Source organism: Leptonychotes weddellii, chromosome 9 (assembly GCF_054177405.1).
Source record: "Leptonychotes weddellii isolate Sample4059 chromosome 9, ASM5417740v2, whole genome shotgun sequence".
Classification (NCBI taxonomy): domain Eukaryota; kingdom Metazoa; phylum Chordata; class Mammalia; order Carnivora; family Phocidae; genus Leptonychotes; species Leptonychotes weddellii.
The window spans coordinates 42,255,495-42,275,489 of NC_138377.1; the positions used below are offsets into that span (position 1 = coordinate 42,255,495).

The 19,995-nt window shown below is 43.5% G+C and overlaps 1 long non-coding RNA gene across 2 annotated transcripts; it reads right to left on the reverse strand.

Moving 5' to 3' along the window:
* Positions 1-327: 327 nt before the first annotated feature.
* On the reverse strand, positions 328-19,028 carry LOC115936740 (uncharacterized). Of its 2 annotated transcripts, XR_014148487.1 has the most exons (6): positions 18,660-19,028; positions 17,793-17,884; positions 13,942-14,138; positions 8,322-8,465; positions 3,689-3,892; positions 328-547 (listed from the first exon to the last, which is right to left on the reverse strand). It is a non-coding gene; the product is annotated as an uncharacterized LOC115936740 (long non-coding RNA). The 2 variants fall into 2 exon arrangements; XR_004072134.2 differs by lacking the exon at positions 17,793-17,884.
* Between the last annotated feature and the right edge of the window lie 967 nt (positions 19,029-19,995).

A 19,995-nucleotide genomic window follows, 5' to 3' on the forward strand; every position in this document is an offset into this window, starting at 1 on the left:
GGAGCTACTGAAGTTCTTGGCGGTAAGCCAATTCTATATGTTCCATTTCATTCAACAGATTATTATTAAATACTGTATTAGCACTTGTGGGGCATAAAATATTTTCAGGAAGTTTAATAGCAAAGATAGATACATAAAAAAATACTTATAATCTAGAGTTAGAAAGTAATAATTTATAGGAAATGCAAAGTGTGCTGTTAGATCAAAATACAGGTATCCCCCGCTATCCCAAAGTAGAGCGTTCCTATGAAAACTTTCATAAGCTATAAATGGTGTAAGCTAAGAAGCAATTACCATTAATTTATATGGAAAAAAAATTGTAAGTGTTCCCAGACCTCAAAAATGACCTCTCTTAGGCTTTTCTGATACCTTAAGACACATCTCACTAATGAATGCACAAAATAAATCAAAATAAAGCACAGATGCTCACAGATAGACTTCAAAGCCCTGAGGCTTGATGCAGAGATGTTAAGTGTAGTTCTTGGGGAAGGGGGCTTGGCTGTGCCCCTGTTGCTGCTTCGGGTGCTGCCGTCTCTAGGATGGCTCACTGCAAAACAAAAGTTGCAAACTATTTTTGCTTCTCGCTTTTTATTGTAAAAGCAAAAAGCCCCTTCAGATTTCTTACAGTTAGCAAAAAGAGGGGCTGATAGCGGTCTTTCGTAAAAGTGAAGTAGCATAATGCAAACTTTTGAAAAGCAGGGGATACCTGTACAGCTTTAAGGAGGTACTGTGAGACAATCTGTAGTTTCCAACTAAGCTGCTCAAAGAGTGAATCAAGAAAACCAGTTTCAAGAGTGTCTTGCCTCAACTGAAATTTGATCAAAGCTGCAGCTTTAGGCATATACTGTGGTGCATGCTAGTTGTATAATCAATGAAATACTAGTGAAAAAAAGAAGAAAAAATGAACCAGACAAGGAAGGGAAAATAATAAAGGAATGTTTACATGCAGTTGCAGATAATGCATTTCTTTAACAAGCCGAAAAAAGCATCTGCTAAGATTTGTTTTCCGCAATTGACCCTTTAATGCAAAACAACAACAACAACAACAACAATAACCTAAGTTTTTTGCACCTAACTGTCTATTTCAGGGCCCTAAGGTTCCAGTCATTTGGAACTGTCTCTGGTCATCAGCTCTAGCCACCCTCAGGTGTGGGGCAGTTGAAAGAGGATTCAGACAGAACGCTGAAGGGACCCACCAGACTTGAGTAGAGGATAAAGCTAATTCTGGAAAAGAAGTATAATAGGTTATAAGCATTCAATCTCTTTTTTACAAGAAAATCTTTTGTCTTTTTTTCCTGCATTGGAAGGAGTTCCTTTGGCCTATCTTGAATGAAGTGTCCAACGGGAAGTGAATCATAGACAATTTCATCTCTGAAGACTAAGCCCTCTATGCTTCAAGGAGGAGAAACCAACTTTTACCATCAAATAACCTGAACTCCAACCTAGTGGTTGATCTAGGGTTTGATGGGTCATGAATCCATCTGTTTAATTATCCAGCAAAGCTGTTAAGTGTCACCTGTGTGCCAGGAAGTCTTCCAGGCACTTTGGATGCACCTGTGAACATTTACATGGAAACCTGTGCCCCCAGACAGCCTGCCATCTGGCAAGGGAAGACAGTATTATTATATATATATATATATATATATTTTTTTTTAAGATTTTATTTATTTGCGAGAGAGAGAATGAGAGACAGAGAGCATGAGAGGGAGGAGGGTCAGAGGGAGAAGCAGACTCCCTGCTGAGCAGGGAGCCTGATGCGGGACTCGATCCCGGGACTCCGGGATCATGACCTGAGCCGAAGGCAGTTGCTTAACCAACTGAGCCACCCAGGCGCCCCGTATTATTATAAATAAGTACATTATTTAGTATTTTAGAATGTGTAAGTCTTATGGGAAAATCATAATGAAATAAGAGGAGTGTAGGGTAGAGGTGGGGACCATGCGGGGCAGGCAGTGGGAAATGATGCAGGTTGCAGTTTTAAACAGGGTGGTCAGGTTAGGCCTCATTGAGAAACGGAAATGCAGAGACTTGAAGGAGATAAAGGAGTTAGCTACGTGAGTGAATGGAGGAAGACAGTTCAAGATCAAGCACTTGGTACAAATGAGCCGTAAGAAGGGCTTATGGATTTTTAAATAGTTGAAAAATCAAAAGAAAAATAGGAGTTCATGACACAGGGAAGTTGTATGAAATTCAAACTTCAGTGTCCTTAAATAAAGTGGTAACGGACCACAGCCACACCCATTTGCTTATTGGCTGCTTTGGCGCTACAAGGACTGAGTGGAATAGTTTTAACAGAAACTAGGGCACGAACACTAAAATATTGGTAAGAGTTTATATGGTTTCATAAATGCAGGGGTGGCAATTTCACCATTATTACCAGGCCAACACATTATCAAGTAAGATAACAAATCATAGATACAGGCTGTTCTTTGAAGGTTATTTTCGCAACATTTCTTAAAGCCTTAGCTGTTTTACTAGACCCCTTTGTTCGAATTATTCTTCCAAGACAGTGAACAGAACAAGTTGGTAACACTTAGGAATATCCACAGAAGTCTCTATATTGCACAGAAAAACAAGTTTGATGTTCTAATGAATGTTATCAGTTTAACACCCCATTAAATCAGATGTTTTTTAACAAGTTGTAAATGTGAAGAGGTCTTTCTTCCTCGGAGGCTACTGAAGAGCAAACATCTCCTTCATCTCTTTCTGAGACTCTTTTTGTTAATTATGAAGACTTGCTTTTTCTTTTTCTTTTTAATTTAAGTCAGGCACTGGAATTTCATGATTTAGCATGAAAAGCGAAAAGCTACAAGCAAGCCAGTAGAGCTCAATTTGAAACGTAGAAACAGAATAGGAATAAATAGGAATTTCCTCAGTCATACAAGGATCATGAAGCATTCACCTTCCATATTTGATACAGCATGGGAAAAGCTTGCCCGATAATGAAAACAACAAAGAGAAAACAGACCCAAGAGGTGGAGAAAGGCAATTTCTGAAAATGTCTTATGAGGGCCTAGACCCAGCCTTTCAGATATGTGAGCCAATAAAGTCCTTTTGGTGCTTGAGCCGGTTTGGGTTGGGTTTTGTCACTTACAACTGAAATAGTCCTTGGGCACGTGACTGGCTCAGTCGGTAGAGCATGTGACTCTTGATCTCAGGGTTGTGAGTTCGAGCCCCACATTGGGTATAGAGATTACTTAATAATGAAATCTTAAAACAAAACTGAAGCAGTCCAAACCTGAGGACAGGTTCCAGGAAGAGTTAGAAGAGATGATCCACAGAGTTGGTGGGACTCAGTGAGGGATGAGAAGGAGATAGATGGCTTAAAGGTGACCTTGGAAGTGTCGCACATCAGAGGTTTGAAGAACAGTGGGTACAGGCATAGAAACAGGAACACTGGTAGAAGTGAACCAGCCGGGCAGGCTCAGGAATCAAGTTCAAGTTGAATTTGAGGTGATGGTAGGTGTAGCCTATGTAGGAAACCTCTAAATATGCTGTTATAACATAAAAATTATTTTGAGCTGAAAGCAATTAGAAGCAGCTAAACCTATCAAAATCTCCCCCTTTTATACCTAAAGACAGGGCATAAATTCTCCTTTTACTAGAGACAGACTCTTACCGGCCCAGAGACGCAACAGAGGAATCTGCAAACAAACTTAACTCCATTTGTTTCCGCTCATATATTTACCTTCCCACGGTTTGCTGCCCTAGGAGACTAAAACTGCTTTGTCCTGTCATTTCTTTACAAATGAATTGTTGAAGATGCTACATGAGCTGGAATTTGAAGCCTTCATTTCGAGTTACTTTTGGTTTAGGTTTCTGCTGCGTGATGTGCGCTGCATGTATTAATACAGGCGTACCTCGAAGATATTGCAGGTTCGATTCCAGACCACTGCAATAAAGCAAATATCACAATAAAGTGAGGCAAATGAATTTTTTTATTTCCCAGTGCACGCAAAAGTTATGTTTATGCTGTAGTCTATTGAGTATGCTATATAGCATTATGTCTAAAAAATGTATAATCTTTTTTTTAAGATTTTATTTATTTGAGAAAGAGAGCACGTGCATGAGCAGGGGGGAGGGGAAGAGGGAGAGGCAGACTCCCTGCTGAGCAGGGAGCCCAATGCGGGGCTCTATCCTAGGACCCCGGGATCGTGACCTGAGCTGAAGGCAGACGCTTAACTGGCTGAGCCACCCAGGCATCCCTAAAAATGTATAGTCTTAATTAAAAAATACTTTATTGCTAAAAAAAATGCTAACCACCAACTGAATGTGACCATCAAGTCACTTTTTTTTGCTGCTGGAAGGTCTTGCCTCGGCACTGATGGTTGCTGACTGATCAGGCGGTGGTTGCTGAAGGTTGGGGTGGTTGGGTGGCTTATTTCTTAAAATAAGACAGTGATGAAGTTTGCCACATTGATTCCTCTTTCACGAATGATTTCTCTGTAGCATGCTTGCTGTTTGGTAGCATTTTATCCACATTAGAACTTCTTTCAAAACTGGAGTCACTCCTCTCAATCCCTGCTGCTGCTTTTTCAACTAAGTCTGTGTCATATTCTAAATCCTGTGCTATCATTTCAACTTCTTCACAACTTCTCCACCAGGAGTAGATTACAACCACCCTCTGCTAGCTTCAAACATTTCTTCTGCAGCTTCCTCACCACTCTCAGCCTCCCCAGAATTGAAGAGAGTGAGAGCCTGGCTCTGGGTTAGGCTTTGGCTTAGGGAAATGTTGTGGCTGGTTTGATCTTCTATCCAGACCACTGAAAGTGTCTCCTTATCAGCAACAAAGCTGTTTTGCTGTCTTACCATTCATGTGTTCACTGGAGAAGCACTTTTAATTTCCTTCAAGAACTATTCCTTTGCATTTGCAACCTGGCTAACTGGTGCAGGAGGCCTAGCTTTCAGCCCATCTCTGCTTTCAACATGTCTTCTTTGTGAAGCTTAACCATTTCTAGCTTTTGATTTAAAGAGTGAGATGTGCAACTCTTCTTTTCACTTGAACACTTAGAGGCCATCATGGGGTGATTATTGGCCTCATTTCAATATTATTGTTTCTCAGGGACTAGGGAGGCCTGAGGAGGGGGGAGAGAGACAGGAACACAGCAGGTCGGTGGGGTAGTCAGAACACAAGCAACATTGTCAATTAAGTTTGCTGTCTTCTGTGGGCACGACTTGTGGTGCCCCGAAACAATTAGCAACATCAAGGATCACTGACCACAGATCACCATAATGAATATAATTTAAAAAGTTTGAAATATTGTGAGAATTACCAAACTGTGACACAGAGATGTGAAGTGAACAAATGCAGTTGGAAAAATGGTGCTGATAGACCTGCTTGATGTTGGGTTGCCACAAACCTTCAATTTGTAAAAAACAAAAGAACAACAACAAAACCACAGTATCTGTGATGCACAATAAAGTGAAGCACAATAAAACAAGGTATTCGTGTGAACTGTTTTCTCCTGTTAATCTTTTTGTTACTGGGGTCTCAGCCAAGAACTCAGAGGGTAAAGGGAAAATTATGTCTTCTCTAGTACACCCATACACACTCCTGAGACTCAGGACTGAGCTAGAGTGAGTCATCCAGACTAGAAATGTCAGCGGGGGAACCGTCCACGTCAAGTTGTAGTTGAAACCACTAAGATGAGCTCCCTGAGAAGCCGTGGAAAGAAAAGAGGGGTGACAACTGCATCTCAGGAAAACCCAGTATTCCCATTCGAGTGGGTAGGAGAGAGTCATGGAAAAGTTTTCATGAGAAAGTGGTTGGAAGGATAAATGGTACAAGGAATACATCGTGTCCCAAAAAGGCAGAGAGGAGAGGGTTTGGAGAGGCAGGGCAGGACAATGGAGATCAACATTGGGGGGACAGAATTCTGTGGAGTCTTCTCCTGAAAGTTATTAAAAAGCCACCTTAGAGGGCTTGAAAGCAGGTAATAAGGGAGAGATTACGATCTCATATAGTAACTAACATACAGTCCAACTTAGATAATCTGCTTTATAGACTCCCATTGATACTCCTCATCCCTCTCCTCATCACCCCAGTGAGCGCTCAGGCAGATTGGCTCACTCTGAGGCAGCCACAAAGTCTTGGCCATTTCCCTTTTTTTTTTTCAAATTTCTGAGAACTGGTCTTTCTCCAGGATGCTGGGAGTTGGCCCCAGGCTACTACTGCAGGGATCCTGGTCGTGCTGGAAAGTCAGGTTTCTCAAAGGACCATGATCATCTTGTAAAAGGCACTGTCCTGTAGGGTAGGCTCCAAATTCAGGCTTCACTTTGGGACCAGACTTCCCAGGCACCTCCCTGCAAACCACAGCACTGGAGCTCAGCCTGCAAGCTGCAAAGAAGGCAGGGGATGGTGAACTCCTCCAGATCGGCCCAGATCTCACACTGGCTCTCACATAGGAGGACATTTTAGGGAAAATTCTATTTTGATGCAGGAACACAAGATTCTCTCCCTTTTGCTTCAAAGCGTCACAGAATTCTTCTGTGCTCAAATGACATTCAGGTGCGTAAGCCAATAAGTTCCTTTTGGTGCCTGAGCCAGATGGGGTTGGATTTTGTCAAATTAGGGCAGTTTAGGGGGAAGTCAGACCTGGGCGAGGGTCGAGGACATTCATTCACCCTTTCAGCAGATATTTATTGAGCACTGATTATGTTCCATGCGAGACCCTTGAGATTATAATGATGAAGACAGACCTGATGCTCACTTGCATGGTGTTTACAGCCCAAGGAGACTGGGAACAACAGCAACAGGCAGAGGAGATAGAGATGAACATGACGGGACTACCGTAGATAAGGGTGGTCAGAGGGGGCCTGTTGGAGGAGATGTCATTAGGCTAAGTCTTAAGACATGAGCTGTTATTAGATGTAAACATGAGGGGAAAAAACACAAACCAGTGTGAGCACAAAGGCCATTTGGTAGCAAGGGTGTGACACTGTGGAAGTGAAGGTACACCAAGTGGTAGGAAGGGGGAGGGGGTGTTCAGGGTTCAGGGAGGGGGGAGTGAGGACAGGGGAAGGGCAAGTGAAAGACCCTCGGGTCCTCTGAGCCCTCTGCTCTCGACTAGCCCTCAACCTTGGTGTATAAAGACCAGCTTCTAACAGCTCACAGCCACATCCCTAAGATGACTCCAGCCCCCCGCCCCCCACCTGAAAGTACCTGCCTGAGAAAACTCAAGGCTGTCAAAAACCTTTACTGTTTGTTCCTGAGCCATCACCTGAGGACAGGGCCCCTGGCCCTCAGTTCCATGGGAGGATATAGTCCAACTGTGGGTAGTTGCCAGCTAGCAGACGTAGCTGGCCTAACCACATTTATACCATCTCTTTGTAATCTGTAATTTGTCACTTCCCCGACTGTACTAAGGCCCCATTTGCCTCCTCTCCCTACTCCCTCATTGGCCCATTCAGCTCTACAAATCCAGGTTGAGTTCAGTTCAGGATGGACTCCTTTTTCCTATTGCAATAGTTATTACTGATTAAAATCTGTCCTTGCCACTCTAATTAGTGTCCAGCTTTGTTTATCTTTGACTCAGGCCAGCAGGACCTTCAAGGCACGGCCAGAAGTCTGAGTTTTATTCTAAGTGTAACAGAAAGTCCGTGAAGGGTTTAAACAGGGTTAACAAGCTACGACTTAGGTTTTAAGATCCCTCTGGCTACTGCGTGCAGAACAGAATGTAGCTGGGAAAGAATGAGAGTCAGAGGCCAGTTAGGCCACTGCAGTGGGTGGGTGAACATCCAAGCTATGCACAGTATCTATCTAGTACATCATAAACTATCAAGAGGTAGCTGTCACAAATTACCCTTTACTCTCTTTCGGTCATCACTGTGGGTGAGTGAGAGTCATTCCCATGAACTGTTTGCTTCCCTACTTCTCCCATTTATTACTCAGCATTGCTGGGAGAGCTGGATCACCATTTGGGTAATTTTTCAAATGTAGAAAAATAAATTCTAATGCCGAGAGAAAGAGAACATTAGAAAGAAAGGGAGAAATACAGCTGTGATCAGTCAGGACACACATTTCCCAGCTCTCCCACTGTGCCTCTCAATTCAAAGAGATTTTCCTATTTTCCAGTGAGATGCTGGTCCCCATTCCTCCCCTCAGCTCAGGAAAAGCACGGTAATTTCCCTATATGCTTTTTCTTTAACAAAGCTCCTGGAAAACTAATCCCAATGCACTGCGACATTGGATACTAAGAGCAAATTTTTTCCTCTAACACTTGAATACAGTCTCTGTTTTTCATGTTTGCTGGATCATTCCTGCTTTTAGTTTTGGCAAATGAGAACAGCAAGCAGCCTCCTGGGAAGTCAGCGTTCGGTACCTAATATTCCATGGTGGGCACAGGTGTCAGCAAGGGCAGGGGACAGGCTGTCTCTCCCATCCTTTCCTCTCCAGCTGAAATCAGGCAGTCTCCCAGACGGCACTGCTGGAACCTGAGACCGCACTTCATCGGTCCCGCTAATGACTGCATAGGAATAAATAATTGAGATTGTTAATGAGGGCTTGAGTTATTTTCCCATTGAGCCCAGCTTTCTGGCAGCTGCTGTCATTTTCACACCCTTGCCTCAGAATCAGCAAATATTTGGAATTTTTTTTTATGTGGGTGTCTTTGATAGCGCCCCTGGGAAATAAAGTAGGTCCCAGCCTGTCCACTCCAAGCATCGCTGGAGAAAGGGAAATAAAAGCAGTCCACAAATGTGAACCTGTTTTCTGCTTTGAACCTCCCTTCCACACAAGGTAGAAGCCAAGTCACACATAGGGTCTCTTTCTCTAGGGGTTGCACTTAAATTTGGGGCAACTTCTCTAAAGCCAAGGAGTGGGTGTCAAGTGGCAGATCGGTTCAGTGTCCTCCTTGACCTCCACTGGGATGTTCTCATTTGTGGCCAGACTGCTGTGCCTGCCTCTTGCCCACCACCGGGTCTCTGGCTTCTCTGTGTCGTGCTGCCCTCCGTTGTTCAGAAACACCTCAGGGCTCCTGCCCCATCAAAGTGACAGGAACTCCATTTCCATGGCCACGGGGACCCCTGGCACCGCAGCATTGATCCCCTGCCACAGCCTGTGAAACAGAGTAACTCAGCCCTACCTGCTCACATTGAAGATTGCACCTGGTGGCCCACATGCGGCCTTCAGGTGTGTCTTGTTTGATATGTACTGATTGATGAAAAAATTAAAAATTAGAGCCATCCCATAAATCAGAAGATTTCACATATTTCAGATTCTCCTCCCATCCTTTTCTGTCTCTTGGTGTTCTTGGAGCCCACAAATAGGCTTATATCACCTTAAAAAAAATCATTGCCCACAACATGCCTCAATCAACCACTTCAAGCTTTCTTTTCCAGGTCTGCTTCACAGGTAACACTGTATGGCCCTAAAGACTCAACATTCCCTAAACCCCGTGTTTCTCCAACTCTTTGTGGTGGAGGACCAATTTTTAAGTTTCCAATCTATCACAAATCAATCGTTTTCTAAAAAAAAAAAATAATAATAATAAAATGTAATACCAGAAAAATGAAGTTAAAAAGATAAACACAAATACAAGCTCAATTTATTATTATTCTTAGTGTGAACAGAAACAAAATTACTCTATAAAATTGCTATATAAGCTTTTTAAACGCTTACTCTGAGTTTCTGTACTTCCCTCACTGTGGATCAATAACAATTGTAAGCATGGCCCTAAACAATTCCCAGACTTCTCTGCCTTCGTGGCTTTGCTTATGCTCTTCCCTCTACCAGGATGCCGTGCTTGCTGTCCACCTTCCCTTCCTTCCCTCCCTTCCCTCCCCCACATCGGGTTCAACTTCCGAAAACCTTCTGATCCTTCAAGGCCCTTTCAAATGTAGCCTCTGGTAGGAGGCATCTTACCTGCTCTGGGAACCCCCTTTGGGCACAGACTGACTCTCATCCCCTTGGCATCGTATAATGATAATTGTGCACTCTGTCATCATACCCCTACCTGCTGTTAAACCTCCTCAGCTCAAGCACTTTCCCACGGCACTAACCCAGAGCCTTGTACATGGTAAGCTTTCAACACACCATTGCTGGGTTGAAGTACTTCAATGAAAAAAAAAAAAAAAAAAAGCGAGGAAGCCATTGGATTGGTCACAGAGTGTTACTGGCAAAGTGGAAACAAAACTCAGTGCTTTGGGCTCTTAGTTTAATTACCACGAATCCTCACAAATTTAGCCCTAAAAGTGAGGTAAGTCAGACAGAGAAAAACAAATACTGTATGACATCACTTACATGTGAAACCTAAAAATTAAGCCAAACTCATATATATGGAAATTAGAATGGTGGTTACTAGGATTACTACACTGGGGAGATGTTGTTAAGAGTACAGCTAGCAGATAAATTAGTTCTGGAGATCTAATGCGCAGAATAGTGAATACAGCCAATAATACTGTATCATAAACTCCAAAGTTGCTAAGAGACTAGATCTTGTCCTCACCACAAAAAAGAAATGATAATTATGTGACGTGATAGAGGTGTTAGCTAATCCTATTGCATTATATAAATGCACCAACCCAACATGTCCTATACCTGAAGCCAGTGTCCATTAACACTGGATGTCCTATCACCCCCAGGCTCAGCCCAACTAACCAAGGAACCTGTAGGAATTGCAACCCCCTAGCTTACGAGTAGTTAACCAGCACGACCTTAGAGATATAATCACCAAGTGTACCTAATGAATTCTCTAATATAAAGAATAAAGAAATCTTTTCAGATTCCAAGTCTCTCGAAAGGGAAAAGACCTTGAGGGACCTGACAAAGCAGTACCAGAGAACCTGCTAGCATGATATCATGGGCATCCAACCAACAGCATCCACTTTCTCAAAAGACCCCTACCCAAATTTTGCCCTTAAAACTCCTCCATTTGCAAGCCATCAGGGAGTTCAGGACTTCTGAGCATTAGCTCCCTGTTCCCCTGGGTGATGCCACACCAATAGACAAGCTCTCTTTCTTCTCCGAAAAAGCTCCGTGTCCATTTTTATTGGCTTGCTGCACTTTGGGGAGACAAACTCTCATTTGGTTCAGTTACACACCTTAAACTTACACGATATTTTATGGCATATCTGAATTTTAGAAGCAAAAGTAAAAACAAAAAACCTTGAGCTATTATAGAGCATCACAGAAAAATCTGATGAACAAAAAAAACCACAGCTCTATTTATTGTTGCCAAGTGAAATTTGGCAGTCTGAGTATCTTACCTGAATTATAATGAATGTTCAGACATCTTGAAGTACATGTAAAAGCCTCAGAAATAGAATTCACATGTTCTTTGACCTTGGTACATGTTCACCCAAGAATGGGAATTCCTAATTCTTTTTCTGGCTTAAAAAAGGGGATGGGGAGAGGAACTCAAGAGAATCAAGAGACCCAAAATGGTGTTACTCAGGTGGGTGCTAGAGGGAGATCATCCAGCTTCAAAGCGATTGTTCTTGGAGAAGAACACCTCTCAGGGCTGCAACAGGGAAGGAACCAGCCAGCTTGGGAGGGATATTGAGGACACATGTAAAGTCCTGACTTCCCATTCAGGGCCTCCCTGAAGTTGAAGGAGGCTAGACCATTTCCAGTTTTTGAGGTTTTAGGTTGATTTTGAAAATTAAGGAACTCAAAACCTTGTAAAAATTGTGGTATATATTAAATGTTTAATATATACCAAATTACTACTTCTCTCTCTCTCTCTTCACACACACACACACACACACAGCATTTGTAGCTTGACGTGGAAGTTAAAAGTCTGTATGTGAGATTGTTTGGAATTCAGCCAAGACATGGGGGTTCAGGTTATTTGTGGCTGATATTCCCTTCTTTCTGCCCACCAAATTTTGAATATTTGCTTCTTAGTCTGTCTTGGGAACCATTTGCAGCTATTTCCCCCTGTATAGTCAAACATCCCCCAACATTCTTATTCATTTCCATGGTTTTAATTGCCATATGTTTGCTTATTCTCAAACATATACCCTCAGGTCTGGGGAAATTATTAAGCTTTCTATGCCTCAGTTTCTGGATCTGTTAAATGGGAATAATAATGGCACTTGCCTCATAGGCTTGTGAAGTTTAAAATTTAATTAATATATGCACCAATATATTGTACATATATTACACATGCATACATGTACATATATGTATATACACAGTACACACAAATTTGTATGCAGTGACATACATATCATGCATGTTTTATATATATACATGTGTATAGGTTTGTGTTATGTTAATTCATATGTACATATGTGTATACATGAATATACAAGGAATGTGTTTATGTGTATATAAACTGCTTGCAACATAGTACACATTGTATTATTTTCTTCTCATGCTCAGTGCTTGAACCACACTGAATCAACAGTGGTTTCCTCTCTTCTCTGCTCCTTTGCACTTGTTCCTCTCTCAGCCTAGAATAGCCTCCATTTGGCTGTCTTTCTGACTCAGATCAGGTCACCACCTTTAGGTGGCCTTAGATCACCTTCTCTCCAGTTAGGTGTCCTTTCCACATGGCAACTCCCTTCAGCATATCGCCACTCCATGTAATTATTTCTTATCTGTCCGCATCACTAGACTGTGAACTCCTTGGTAGCATTTGTGTCTTACTACTTTGGTACGCTCATCATCTAGCACAGTGTCCAGGCACAGAGCAGGGCTCACAAAATATTTGTTGAACAAGTGCAATCTAAAAAAATCTATAGGCAGGGCTCATATATACATATGTAAGTGTGGACAATGACCACTGTGGAGAGCCTGGGCCATCTACAGGAGAGGGAGGAGGGCATAGGGTAGTACAATGGGAGAAGACCCTCTATTTCCCGGGTGGTGGAGGAAGGGGGCAGGGTTAGCAGGAATATGGCCAGCTTTGCAGGTGAGTGCCCTGGGTACATTTTGCTGCTCTTATCTCTGCAGTGCTGTAGGTTCCAGCCATAGCTTTGCCCCTAATTTGACTGTGATCTTGGAAAACAACTTCGCTTAACTTCAACTTCCTCATCGCCAATTAACTACTCTACCTGTGATGGCGTTTAGCTGGATCGACCTCTGCGGCAGAGTGGACTACTTCGGGCTGTGTCCCTCCTGACTGGGCAGTGTCCATGCCTTTCTGGTTGTTAGCTTCAAACAGCCACCCTAGCCCCTAGCTACATGTTAGGTATAAATGTCAAGTTGCTTTCCTTTTCGTCTCATATTTCATAAATATTAGTCATTTGCATACCACTTTCTGATTTTTCCTATATTCACATTTTACCTACACTCATTTTTGGCTTAACATTTTTATTTAAATTCATCACTTTTTATTTATGCCGACTTTAGCCTTGTTCTAAGCAAAAATATTCTTAAATTCATGAATTTGATACGCAAGGGGCACTTCTGAATACACGTAAAAAAATATAACTGTTACAATGTGTAATAGTCATCTGCGTGGTTTCTACAATGATCTTGGGTGATGGCATGCTCATTACCCTTTGGGGAATCTCAGACACGGGTGGCTCTCAAAGGGGGACTCCCTGGATCAAGGGCATTAGCATCACCTGGGAACCTGTTAAGAATGCCATTCTCCAGCCCCACCCCAGAGTTATTGACTCTCAGACTGAGGGTGGGGCCAGCAATCTGTGTTTAAACAGGCCCCCCCAGGTGATGCGCTCAAGATTGAGAATGGCTGTCAGAGAAGTTGGTGCACTCCCATGAGCTGACTTCCTCTACCCAGGAGTCTCTAATTCAGACCCTTCCCCCAGCTTTGGCTCAGCCCTGCCTCCCTTCAGGGCCATTCATCATTCTGGTTCAGCCACTGAGACATGAGCAACAGCACAGACACACCTGCTTTTCCTGCAGCTAGCACAGCCTTCTTTGGAACAATTTCCTTCCCACCTTATTGTTTCCCAATCTTTCGGGCATTGAGTTGATTAAATTCAGAGGAAGAAATAGGTCAAATCCTCTGTTCCATAAAAACCAGTTACCTTCTCTGTCCTCCTCATTCTGTCCTGTGAGGTGGGGTAATCTTTTTCCTTCCTTTTTCTCAGCATGGTCTTCTACGTTGTCAAGGCCCTCCGCACGGGGCAGGGGGGCACGAGGATCTCAGATGTTGCGTAGGTGCTCTAAGTCCTGGTAGACGCACGTAGGTGCGTCTCTGGTCCTCTGAGCAGAACCACTATCCCTGAAGGGAGAATCATAGGAGCTTGTAAGCCATCTTGCTTTGCTCAGCCATGGACACTGCAGTGTATATATTGATGCCGGCAGGACAAGTCCAAGGACCCAGACTGGGGTCCCACAGAACCAGTCAAGAGGGTCCTTGGCTTCGAGCAGGATGGAAATCAAATGTGAGCCGGCAGTAGGTAAAAGCAGAGTTTACTGAAGATATATACAGAGAGAGATACAGACAGAGCATCTGGGACACTAGGAAATGAAAAGAGGGAGTCTCATCTTTGCTTGGGCTCTGGGGTTTTTATTGATGATTGTCTGGTGCACTTGTCCTCTCAGACATCCAGAAACTTGTCAGAATGAGGACAAGATCCAAGTGGACATCATAAGTCACTTATTCCCTGAAGTCAGGGGTCTTGACGTTGAGATGTCTAGCACCAGTGGTCTGGAATATGCAGGATAACTTCCTTCCTCTGGTCCTTCTCAGCTGGTCCTTCCTTCCTTAGATGTTATTTATTCTAGAGAAATCATTAACTCCTTGTCCCTTACAAGGAGGACATAAACTATTTGCATTACAAGGCGTGTGTAGAGTGAGGTGGGGGTGCAGGTCCTGGCAAGAATAGAAGCCAGAAAAAAAGCAAAGGGAAAAAACCAGCTTTTTCCCTCCTGGGGTCCCTTTAGTTTCTCTGTCTCAATATCACTGTTTCCTGCAGGCAGCTTCTTCATCTCTTCTCCCCCTATGCTCTCAACTATGCTGATTTCAGCTATTTCATGCTTCAGCTTCCTACCTGCCAGGGAAGCCTAACCATCTTCTCTGTTCCACCCCCACCTCTCAGAGAAGCTCTACTGTTGCATTCCCTGGGTTATCCCCATCCTCTGAAACTCCCAGCCAACAGGTCCAAAGCTAGAACATATCACCTTTGAGGGGAGGGGAAAAAAATTTTCCCTTTACCTTTCTAAATTCTTGGCTGGGGCCCCTACTACAAAAGACAGATTAACAAAAGAAAAACAAACAAGTTTATTAGCTTGTATATCTCATGTATACATGGGACACACCCAGGGGAAAAATGAGAAACTCTCCAAGAGGTGGTTTAGAATTCAGGCTGAAGTACCATCTTTAGCTAGAAACAAAAAAGGGTATGGGGAAGGCCAGTGTATGGGGATAACCAGGGAAAGTTTGGTCCATCAGAGTTTTATTATGCAGATTTAAGTTGGTAGCTTCCCCACTGATAAGACTTTTTTAGGATTCACTCACCCCTCTCTTCCAGGTATAGAAGGGAAAAGCCCTCACAAATGCAGATTTCTTTTATAAATGTAACTTTCCCTTACAAAAGGGTAACTTCTACTCTGTTTTCAGGGCTTCTCCTCTGTCTGCTGTTTCTTAAAATAATCAGCTCAAAACAATCTTTATGCCAACAGGGCCTATTTGGGGATGACAAATTCTCACCCTTCACCTTCCACAATAACCCACTTATTTTTTTGCCTTTCCCATCTCAGTTAATTGAGCCAAAGTCTGCTGCATCATCCAAGCCAGAAAACCTTGCCTCTTCCTCATACACAATCGGTGGGTTAGCAAGGTGTGGGGATTCTGCCCCTTCATCCTGAATCTTTCCTCCTTGTACCCTGAAAGCCACGTTCTTAGTGAAGATCCGCAGTCTATTGAGAAAACAGCTTCCAAGCTGGGCAGTCCTTTCTGCACCTGCCCCCTACTCAGCAGCTGAAGCAGATTTTAAATAACAAATCAAATCATTTGGCACTTCCCTATGAAAACTTTTTCCACTACCACCTGCTGGATAAAGTTCAACACTCTCGCAAACCAGGCCCTTGAGCACCTGATCCCAAACTTCTTTCCTGTGTTGTTCCCAAAGCATGCTGGAGTCCAACCACACAGAACCATTTGCCATTCCCAGAACACAGGAGCCTTCCTGCCTCTGGGCCTGGGAGGCCTACCGGTGGGCCCTCCTTTCCCAGTTTGGCGATTTCCCACCAGCCCATGTATCCCAGCTCTAGTGTCAACTCTGGAGATTTCCCTGACTTCTCCTCACATCCAGCCAAGCCTGGTCCCTATCCCCTGTGCACCTGCAGTGGCTTTTAAATGAGAGCACCTGCAGAGCTCTCATTTAAATGAGAGCCCCTGCATATCCCCTACTAGGAGGGGATATGGTGGTCTTTCATTTGCCTTGGCCCCCCTGGGGCCTAATGCAGACACTAACAAGTACTGCAGCAGCCTACAGGGATCAACCCCTTTCCAGGTGTTGGGGAGGACATTTTCCTCTACCCTATTAGGTTCCCTGACTGAGTCTGAAAATTAAGCTGATGAGGACAGATGAACAAGAGAAAAGCATACACATTTTTTAAATGTTTACCTGTACTGAGAGTCTTTGTAAGAGAGAAAGGTGACCAGAGCAGGAAGCTTTTATACCATTTAGACAAAGAAACTGAATTTGTGAAGAATTGATAAGACAAAGGGATTTGGGCCAGGGGTAATCCAACTAGGGCTATGTAGTCCTCGGAAGATAAGGGTTAATTTAACAAGATTTGTTTGCAGATTGCTCTGATCCCATCTCTGGGTTGATTGGAGTCTGACCCCAGTAAAAGAAGAATTTATTTCCTGCTGATAGAAAAGGGGGAGTTTTCCCCTCAAGGTTTGTTGCTCCCTAACTGCCTTCAGCTCAATTTTTTTAAGGTTTATTGATTTATTTGTATTTATTTATTTATTCTTAAGATTTTATTTATTTGAGAGAGGGAGAGAGCGCACACACACAGGAGCAGGGGGAGAGGGAGAAGCAGGCTTCCCGCGGAGCAGGGAGCCCGACGCGGGGCTCGATCCCAGGACCCTGGGATCATGACCTGAGCTGAAGGCAGACACTTAACGGACTGAGCCACCCAGGCGCCCAAGGTTTATTGATTTATTTTAGAAAGAGAGAGAGACCATGTGCATGTGGTGAGGGGGCAGAGGGAGAGAGAGAATCTCAAGCAGACTCCTGGTGAGTGAGGAGCCAACACAGACCCCAATCTCTCAACCCTGAGCCAAAATCAAGAGTTGGATGGTTAACTAAGTCACCCAGGAACCCTCAAAATAACTTTCATGTCAAAGAGGTATAATTTGGGGTGACATATTCTGGTTTCCTTCATGGGCTACCTCATAGCCACAGAGTCCCACATCTAAGCATGAAGAGTTGTAAACACGTTCCAACTCCTAACAAATCTGGAAACCCAGAGCAGATCCCACATTTTGCCTCAAGTCACCAGGGCCCTGGCTCTGCTGCCATCCCATCCACACTAGGCTCCTTAGACAACATTCACCCTCTAAGCTGAGAACCTAAACCCTCTATCGCCAAACCCTGCAGCTTACTATCTTTAGGAATTCATCCTCACTATTCTGTCACCTCCATTAGCATAACTTTACTAGTCTAGAGACTCTGACCTTGGAAAAGCAAAGTTGCAAAACTTTGTTTCATTATAGAAATTCTGGGAAGTCTTGTCAAGTCATCAGCAGATAGTTTACATCCTAGATTTGCCTTACCTTGTTGTTTCCCGCAGTCGTAGACTGTTATAATCCTTACCCAATCCTTACCCAAATCCTAACCGAATCCTTACCCAGTCCTTCCTTACCCAATCCTTACCGAATCCTAAACAAACCTCCTTCTCCCCACATCAAAAGATCTACCTTAGGGGTGTGCGGCTGGCTCAGTCAGTAGAGAATGCATCTCTTGATCTTGGAGGTTGAAAGTTCAAGCCCCACGGTGGGTGTAGAGATTACTTAAACATAAAAAAAAAAAAAACCCCAAAACCTACCTTAAACCAGACCTCAAAGTCTTAATCAGACCTTCCCCTTTCCCTATCAAGACACGATCAGACTTCCGTATGGTGGTTAGCAAGAAACTCAGCTTTGCCTCATTAACAGGTTGTTTGGGAAGCCAGCAGTCAAAAGGGCTTTGTCTTCTCCAGGCTTCTCCTACCTAACGAGGAGATTGTTAGTTTGCATTCAAAGGGAGTTTGGTTCTCTCACCAAGTTCGACAATGAAATTCTCTATCTTTAGATGTAATGCCCGTGTGCTGTGAAAAACCTGACCACAGCACTGAGACGATGCTTCATGTCTCTAGCTCAAAATCTTCCTTCGGCTTCTTCCTGGCCCCAAAAACCCACCTGCAGAAGGAAACACGATGACGTGGTGCCTTCTGAGAACTTACCAGCAGAGGGTGCTCTTTAAAAAAGAATTATTTGGAAGCCGCTTTGCCGGGACCGGAAAATTCCCACACAGGAGGCACCATTTAATTTTAATTATTGTAATTAATGGTAAATGCAAGTGGAGCTTCCACAGGACATACACCAGAACAGGCACAGAGTGATAGAAGTGCCAAGGGCGGGAAACCCAGCAGAGAACCTTCCCAAAGTGGCGCTCAGATGAGGATTTAAAGCCCCTAGTGGGGTTTGCCTCCTTACCAAGACTCCTGCAGTTAGAGAAATTTCCCCCAAGTAATTCTGAAACCTGCCACATTTAGCTCATGCTGCGTTAAAGTCAGAACTACTTACTTTGGCGTTCCTGAGAAATTATTCTCAACGTTCATGCAGAAAGCCCCCCTAAGCCAGGAGTTGGCAAACTTCTTCTGGTAATAATAGGTATTTTCACTTTTGCTTGCAGGCTCTGTAGTTTCTGTCATAACTTCCCAAGTCTGCTGTTGCAGCACAAAAATTACACAACGTATGGGTGTGGTTGTTTTCTAACAAAACTTAATTTATGGACCCTGAAATTTTAAATTTTGTCTAATTTTCACAGGTCACAAATGTCATTCTTCTTTTGATTTTTTCCAACCATTTAAAAATGTAAAAACCGTTTTTCATTTGTAGGCCATTACAAAGACCAGATTTGGCCCATAGCCCGTGGTTTGCCAAACTCCTGCTCTAAGCCATCTGTCAGCCCCCTTTTAACTCCATCTGTAATTGCAACACCTCACCTGAGAGAATATCTTTGTAAATTTTTCTCCCCGAGACCATCTAGCAATATCCTCCAAAAACGATAAAGGAAACAAAACAGCTCTTTGAGGTCCTACTATTACTGAGCAAGAGTTGTTGAAAATTCTGCACTGGGTTCAGGGGTTCATAAAAACACATGATTTTCAAGGGTCAACACAACTAACTACTTTTTCTGGTGTGACTATTTACTGCAAAATGCATGTTTTGCCCCGGAGGCTCTGCTGGGTCAGCACTGAACTAGCAGGGAGAGTGTAAGCGAAGCCAGATACACCAGGGTCTTGGACATGTGTGTGACTGAACTTCTTCAGCTGCTCCTTCTTTCTCTGTAAAATGACGGGATGATATTCTCTAACCAAAGGGCCTTTAAGGAGGATGCCAAGAACCTGAAATGCAGTAGGCACTAAACGGACAGTAGCTTTTATTACCCAGAAGATAGAAATGAGCCCTCAGAAGTATTTCATCAGTGTATGAGAACCAGCATATGCTCCAACATTAGTAATGGGTTATGTAGTGTCTCAGTCCATCTGGGCTGCTATTGTCACAGAATATAGTAGTCCATGTGGGCTGGATACCATAGACAGGGTAGATCATAAACAACAGAAATGTATTACTCACAGTTTTGCAGGCTGGGAAGTCCAAGATCAAGGTGTCTGGTAAGGACCTGCTTCCTGGTTCACAGACAGCTGTCTTTTCTGTGCCCTCACACAGAGGAAGGAATGAGGGATTGTTCTGGACTCTCTTTTCTAAGGGCACTAATCCCATTCATGAGCAGTCACCCTCATGACCTAATCACCACTTTTAAAGGGCCCACCTCCAAATACCATCACATTGGGGGCTAAGATTTCAACAGATGAATTTGGGGGGACACAAACATTCCGTGTATAGAATATGGTAA